Source organism: Montipora capricornis, chromosome 1 (assembly GCF_036669925.1).
Source record: "Montipora capricornis isolate CH-2021 chromosome 1, ASM3666992v2, whole genome shotgun sequence".
Lineage (NCBI taxonomy): Eukaryota > Metazoa > Cnidaria > Anthozoa > Scleractinia > Acroporidae > Montipora > Montipora capricornis.
The window spans coordinates 53,761,330-53,768,829 of NC_090883.1; the positions used below are offsets into that span (position 1 = coordinate 53,761,330).

Consider the following 7,500-nt stretch of genomic DNA (forward strand, 5'->3'; position numbering starts at 1 on the left):
GAAAGTCGCCTATATAGTAATGAAGTCAGTACAAAGGTTCAAGACGTGTTTCAACAGAAAATTCTGTCATCTTCAGTTGATTAATGTACAAAGCGTTAGAAGTTGATTTATAAGCAGGAAAAAGTGCTAATTATGCTAACGTTTTAGCTGACAACACAGGCCCTTCATGTACCTCGAACCACTGAGAGCCTACTTGCAGGCTAGCCTTCGTTGAATAAAAGTGCCAATTATTATTCACAATTGTTGCAAAAAAGGAAACACGATTTGATTTCTTTTCTTCCATCCGTTTTATGTTGGAAGTAGATATTGTTCACACACCGTAGTGACCTCTTCAGTGACACCCATTGAATTAATGCATCCATGTACGTGTTGGAATTTGTCACCGTAATGGCTTGAGATTCATGCCACAAAAGTAACTTTGAATCTACACGTCAGCGACGAACATGGTCAACCCAACACAGTTCTTTTCATTATTTACTTTTGTATACTAATCCTAACATGAACCTATTTTTTCTCGAGGTTTAATTTTGGCTCCAAACAAGTTCCTCAATTCATCTGAGTGCATATTCAACCTAGGTAAAGTGAGGATCACCAATTTAACCTGTAAAAACGGATTTAACCTGAGACCGGGTTTTACCTGCAACATATATACGTTGCAAATGGGCAAATTTATGTACTCCTATCAAATCTCGACCCTTCCCGTTCACTGTTAGCAAACAAAATTGTTTTACTAAAAAATGCAAATACATTCCTATCATACAAGAAATTATAAGACCTTCCAATTACTTAACTGCAGAGCTAATACTAATACTATTCTCCGCGCTTTTTATCAAGGTCATAAGTTTTACAATCCTAGCTCCTAATTCCGATGTTGTTTCTGCCAACTCACTTGCCTACGTATACTTTAAAGAAAAAACTTGAAGCTATTTATTTGTAACAATGATTAATGTATAACGCAGTTGAGTGTGTATATTGTTTCCTACGAGACTCATGTTTAATTGTTAAAGATCTGAAGTGCAATCTGTCACTTTTTGGCCTTTTATCCTCTTTAATATCTTTCAGTTTTCGAATCTCTAATTATCTCAGTCGTTCGTTAGTTAGAACAGATCCATTCTAGGTCGTGTTACTGAGGAGGTCTCAGTGTTTAAGTTCGTTCAGACTGATAATGCGTCTCTAGTATAAAAACGGACGTGACAATGCTTTGGATGTTTTTCCTGATTTTCAGTCTTCTGTGACAGTTACAGAAAATCAGATTATTTCACATTTTTGGCATGAAATGCGTTGATATCATTTTTGGGAGATGGGAAGATACGTCAACCCAAAATGAATGGTATTCGGTTTACGATTTCACGGAATAATTGCTTTCGTTTTCGGTTTTATACACTTCATTGAAATCCGTGTCATGCATGATCACTGTGAAACTCGGAAAACCGCGAAGTCCAAATATAACAATTATATTTGTTAATTGTATGTATAGTGATAAAGCAAAGTAAAACCCACAATAAGATACTATAAATAATCATACCAGTGTTTAAGGATCTGCGAGTTTTGTAGTAAGAAACTGTATTATCTTTCTTTGCCCTCTCTGTTGCTGGAGTTCTTTTAAGAAGCTATACCACTTTTTCGTGATCTGTCAAAGTGCAGGAATGGTCCACCCTTAATTCAATGAATTCATTGGGTGTCAGTAAAGAGGTAACTGGGTTGTGTCAACAATATCGACTCCCTATGTAAAAAGAGTGGAGGCAGCCACGTCCCAATTCAAGGTAAATTAACCTTTAAAACTGGCTTTTAGTCTTCTGGTTTCTTCTTCTGTTTTTCTGTTGTCCATATACTGTACATACTGTTTCTCTGTGTTCACCGTTCCTCGGTGCATAAGTTTCCTCTGTGCCTACTGTTCCTCTGTACCCTCTGTGCCCACTGTTCCTCTAATCCAAGTTCATCAAAAGAGAATAAACAGTTCACTGAGGATCATATTCTCTGGAGTTTTCTGGGTCGTTTCCAATAAAATGACCGCTCCACGACATTACAACGGATTACAACACCTGCAGAGTGTCAAAACTTGCGCTTCTCAATTAAAAGTATGTTAGGAATCCTAGTACGCCGTACTAGCATTCCTTTGAAGTACTTACAGTTAGGGCTTCGTGCGTCCCATCATGTTAAGAGAATTTCCGAAATTGCTGAAATTGGAATATGGAATATACCCCAACTGCCAGAGGCACTGAAGACTCGCTGAGCTCCACACTTTTTTAAAATCGCATTGTAATCTTTGCTTCGTTAAAACAATAACAACAACAACAACAACAGATTAACAGTTCCAAGATGGTCGTCACGCAGTCACGCAACCTTATCATTTCCTTGTTTGCTCGTGTTGTTTCAATGTTGTCGCCTGACTTTGCTACAAACGGTTTGCAGTAAACTCAGACTCGCACAGGAACTTGCTAGCAATTCTCTTAGGACGTCAAGGGATCGAATCCAATCTTATGATAACACAACAACATTGACAACAATTTTGCGAAAACAAACACATGAGAATTTTGCGTGACGACCATCGTGGAACTGCGGCTATATTTTGGCGCGTTTTAATTGCGGAGAAGGTTTTCACGAAGTAAACATTAAAATGTGGTTCTAAGATGTGGAGCTAAGCGAATCTTTAGTGTCTCTAGGAGTTAGCGTATATTCCCTACAAAAACTCCAATTTGAGTCGGATGTTCTCTTCATTTCGAAAAGCAAACGATGTCCCCCCCCCCCCCCCGTAGGTTTCGTATGTTGTTTGTTTTTTTCACTTATTTCCACCACAGATGAAGGAAAGATGCCGAACATTAAAAATAACAGTACAGGAAAATTTCCCCAAGGAGTCTCGCCCGCCGACAACATTATGACACTTTCGTAGTTTATTAACTTTATATGAAAATTCCTTTGTTTTCTAAATAACTCTGCCGTTTTTGGGGATTTTTCATAGTTTTCTTTTGTAAACTTTAGATAATAAGACTGACTTAAATTTTGTCAAATAAAAATAAAAAATAAAGAAAAGATTTTTTTGGCATCTGAAGGTGGGAAGTAACCTTAAACTGTTTGAATCTTGCGAGCAACTATTTCAAAAAGCCAAGAAGATTTGCTTTCGGATTTTGACGCATGTCAATCATTTGGGACACTAAATTGAACGTTCCACTTGAATTCTACTAATTTCCCTTTCCACGCGCCTGGTTACCTTAGTGACATAACTAGCAGTATACAAGGATTAGTGAGGTGTGTTCGATTCCTGTTTTGTGATCGACGAGGCAGTTGAAACTGGTTGTATATTTTGGGAAGAATCGTCTTGTGCACTTTTCTAGTATTTGCTCAGCAATGAAGGTATCTCGCTATAAGTATTTTGACTGCTGTTTTGTTGTTAACAATTTTATTAAAAATAATTTTAGAATACATGTGTTACAATGCAACATCAATTTTGTGGGATATCACTAGCCTTTCTTACTTTATTTTATTTTTTATTTTAATTTATTTATTAACAATACTTACTATAAGTACAATACTAACGATCCCTACCTACAATACTTACAATACTTACGATCCCTACCTACTTAACAGCCCAAAGGGTATTAATTTACACCATACAATACAAAAAAAACAAAAAAAAAACAAAACAAAACAAAGCCCTTTGCAACACAAACAGTAATTGGGTTCTTTCAATTACAAGTCGTAGGACTGTAATGTGAGAGGAATGGGTGGAAGCCTTCTATTTTAGGACAATGACTGCGTGTTCTACAGGTCCAAATGTAATACCTCGCGACCAAAAATAAAAAGTAGTGATTCTTGTTTTGAATTAATTGAGGCTTTAGACCAACAACTAATGATGGTGACAAGTCTAGCGTAGGAAGAGCTTTGTGACGAATCAGCCATTCCTTAAAAGCTTCCCAGAAACGGGACGTTACAGTGCAAGTCCAGAATAAGTGAATGAGTGATTCCTCTTCCCGTTGACAGAAACTGCAGAGATCGTTATCAATAAAGTTTATTTTTTTCAGAAAATTATTGGTGGCTAATCGCCTGTGAAACAGCTTAAAATGGATTTTAGTACATTCGAAGGGTTTTCGATACACGGCGACCCAGTTTCGTTTGGTTTAATTAGGCAATCTGCTAACCACTTCATCTGACTATTCAAGTAGCCTTTCTTACTTAATAGCCAGCCTTTTGAACAGCGTGAATCTCAAACGTGCACGTAGATATTGCTGGATGTTCACACATTGAGGTATTAATCACGTCCAACGGGACTTGACTTCCTTCAGTGAGCAAGCCGTAACACTATCACATGAGATCGAGGTTATTTGTCCAACAACAAGATAGCGTCCAAACGCTGAAATTCACTCTGTGCACAAATCCCATAATACACCTCTTTTGCATCTGAAGAAAAGGACATGAATTGCAAATAACCTGATGGGCATGTCCTTCAGAGCTTACTTGTGGTCAATCTCGTCCCCAAAGACCGCTTTTCTTTTGGTCAGCACCACGAACACGGACTCTGGCCTCTCCCAAGGCAGGAGGTCTGCAAATCAAGGACTTCCAGTACGTCTACGCATGCTCAGAAATTTGAAACAACAGTAGTTGTAACACTTGGTCACCAATGGTCACAAATCCAGGTCTTAACCACGTCAAATAGGACTTGAGTTCCTTCAGTGGGCAAGCCGTAACACTACCACATGAGATCGAGGTTATTTGTGCCACAACAAGATGGCGGCCAAACGCTGAAATTCACTCGATGCACAAATCCCATAATACACCTCTTGATATTCCCCTTCCCCCCCCCCCCCCCATCACGTTCGACACCCGAAGAACATCTCGCGGGACTGACACGATTACTTTAATGTGTTCTCCTCGAAGTCTAATGGGCCTGTTTGTTTAAGTATAAGATAATTGTAACAATTATACTTAAGTATAAATGACGCTATAGAGGTCTAGATTACCGTATAACAAAGATTTCACGCTTTCTTTCAAACTTGAATCAAGCGTGACATTTCTTGCCTCGAGGCTCTACGTAGAAAGGTCAATTTACCCCGAATTCTTCACGTAATCAAAGGTTCCAAGGCTTGTGATCGCAATGCGAACAAAGCTGCCCAAAACTGATTTTATGAGTCCGTTCATGCTTGGTCGAAAAACACAGGAGTGTGCAAAAATCGGCCAGAATCTCCATATAAATACGCCACGCATGCGTAATACTGAGCAATGCTGTGATAATGATTGACAGCTCCTTTTGGCCGCTCGCAATAAATGAATAAAAAGAACACTGGCCCTACAGACGATAGAGCTGAGTCTTCAGTAACCCTTTATTTCAATGACAATGCAGCTGCTGATTCATGCTACGGTCCATTAATATCGCGTCCCTGAGACAATAATCAAAGTAGGTGCTTCGCCTGATGCGCATAATTATCCTTCAGAGCTTACTTGTGGTCGGCTTCCTGGTTTCTATTTAAGTCAATATCTTCGTCTTCAGTTAAATTTTACTATTATAGTAAAATAGATAGATAGATAGATAGATAGATAGATAGATAGATAGATAGATAGATAGATAGATAGATAGATAGATAGATAAATAGATACTAGACTTGTATCCCTGTGTCTGTGGCTTCGTCAAGTGAAAGAGCAACTTGCGCTCTTGGTTGACGTTCTCCTCGCAAACTTTGTAGCAAGGCTCATAGAAAAGAGGTGAGTAAATAATTCAATTTCATTAATTACTACAACGAAGTTTAATTGAATTGTTTGAGCTTTCACTGCAATCCTTAGACAAACTGAACTCAGTGGGCATAGGAATCTCCGAACCGTAACCTTAACTTAACAAGCTTAGTGAAATAGACAGAGTCTTCTTTTAAGTACAGCAACCAAGTCTAGAGATAAAGATCACACTGGTGTAATGTGCAAATGGTAGTGGACAAACAAGGGAAGTTAATAAGATATCTCTATTCGCTTTTTTAAAAGAAAAGAAGAAGAATTACTCTTGTGATACTTTGAACCACTCCTGATGAAAACACTAGACACTAATGTCGTCGAGTATTTGAACCGTAAATTTCAAAGCTAAACTCCACTGTGGCATCAAACTAAGTTTGATGCCCACCCGGTCGCAGTGTGAACCTCAGCTTTTGTGTTAAAGCAACGCTTTTGGTAAACCTAGCCACTGAAGAATCGTAAACATATCCACACTCCAGTTGACACGTGAATATTTAGCAGGGCATGGTAAAGCCTACTTTTGCTTCCAACGCTTGCAAGTTTTGCCACATTTGACAGAAAGTGCGCACTCTACTTGTAAAAGTCTCTGCTTACGAGCCAGAAGGCTCATCAGGCCGGCGCTTATCTCCGGTTTCAGTAGCATGAAGCGACTAGGAATATTTTTATACTCCCCCCTGGATGGGATGCTAGTCCATCGCAGGGTTACCCCCAGCATTACGCCGGTACCCATTTATACACCTGGGTGGAGAGAGGCACCGTGAGAGTAAAGTGTCTTGCCCAAGAACACAACACAATGTCCCCTGCCAGGACCCGAACCCGGACCACTCGATCCGGAGTCGAGCGCACTAACCATGAGGCCACCGCGCCTGCTTGTACTTTGCCGTACAAGCACTCTGCTTGTCCGGCAAAGTATTTTTGACCAGACTGAGTCATGATATACAAAATAAACGATAACATTGTACTTTAATCGGCCGTAATGGTGTCCATCCGTAAGGGCGTCCGTAAACGAGGAAACATTGTTGCGGAAACACTGTTTCCCGAAATGTTTCCTCGGCTCGCAAACGAAGAAACATTTGCTGAGGAAGCAAAATGTTTCTGAACAAATTCAGAAACATTTTTGCTTTCAGAACAAATGTTTCCTGGGTCGCAAACGGGGAAACATTTACTTTCGCAACATTGCTTCCTCGTTTTCGGGCGCCTTAATGGTAATAGATTATTCAAATCGAAAACCGAAAATGATTAATATAGGGTCATAGGGATAACATCGATCTTGAGTTCGCCTGTGATTTAAGGAAGATTTACTGAAGCTGTCAACTACTTTTGTCGATCTTATCTTTATCTTGTTTTGGTTGTTCTGCAGAAATGATATGTAAAACTTTATTTATACTCGCTTGCCCCGCCGTCAACTAAATAATTATATCTAAAATCTGATATCCACAAGGGGCGTATGGTTACAATGTTTTGAACAAATGTAATAAAACTATTTACAATAAATTGCAGTTTGTTAACATTTCGGCTAAAATGCAGAATACAGGGCCATTTATTTCCATATCATTGAATAACAAAAACTCCAAATTGTTGTGTGTCTCGTTCTACAAAATCTGCTAACTCTCTAATTTGCATATGCTGGCCCTATGCGGCCCTGAATTCTAGTAGTTTCCCGAAAATTTCTTATACTTACTATAAATTATTAACATATTTCGCTCTATTGCCGTACAATGCGTATACCCAAGCGTTTTGAACAATATACGTCCATAATAATACACTTTTTGCTGTTCAATGTAACCA

The 7,500-nt window shown here is 38.9% G+C and overlaps 2 protein-coding genes across 4 annotated transcripts in view; both read left to right on the forward strand.

Moving 5' to 3' along the window:
* The window catches only part of LOC138050190 (keratin, type II cytoskeletal I-like), a 282,906-nt gene that overhangs the window by 97,712 nt on the left and 177,694 nt on the right, over positions 1-7,500 (forward strand). The window lies entirely within an intron of this gene.
* LOC138050198 (uncharacterized protein PF3D7_1120000-like) overlaps positions 1-7,500 on the forward strand; it is a 20,445-nt gene that overhangs the window by 1,671 nt on the left and 11,274 nt on the right. Inside the window, exon 1 of one of the 3 annotated variants that reach the window (XM_068896664.1) lies at positions 520-576. The exons of the other annotated variants lie outside the window; for them this stretch is intronic. The gene's annotated coding sequence lies outside the window, so the exon portion shown is untranslated. Of the gene's footprint in view, positions 1-519; positions 577-7,500 lie in introns of those variants that run through there. 3 annotated transcript variants of the gene reach the window in all.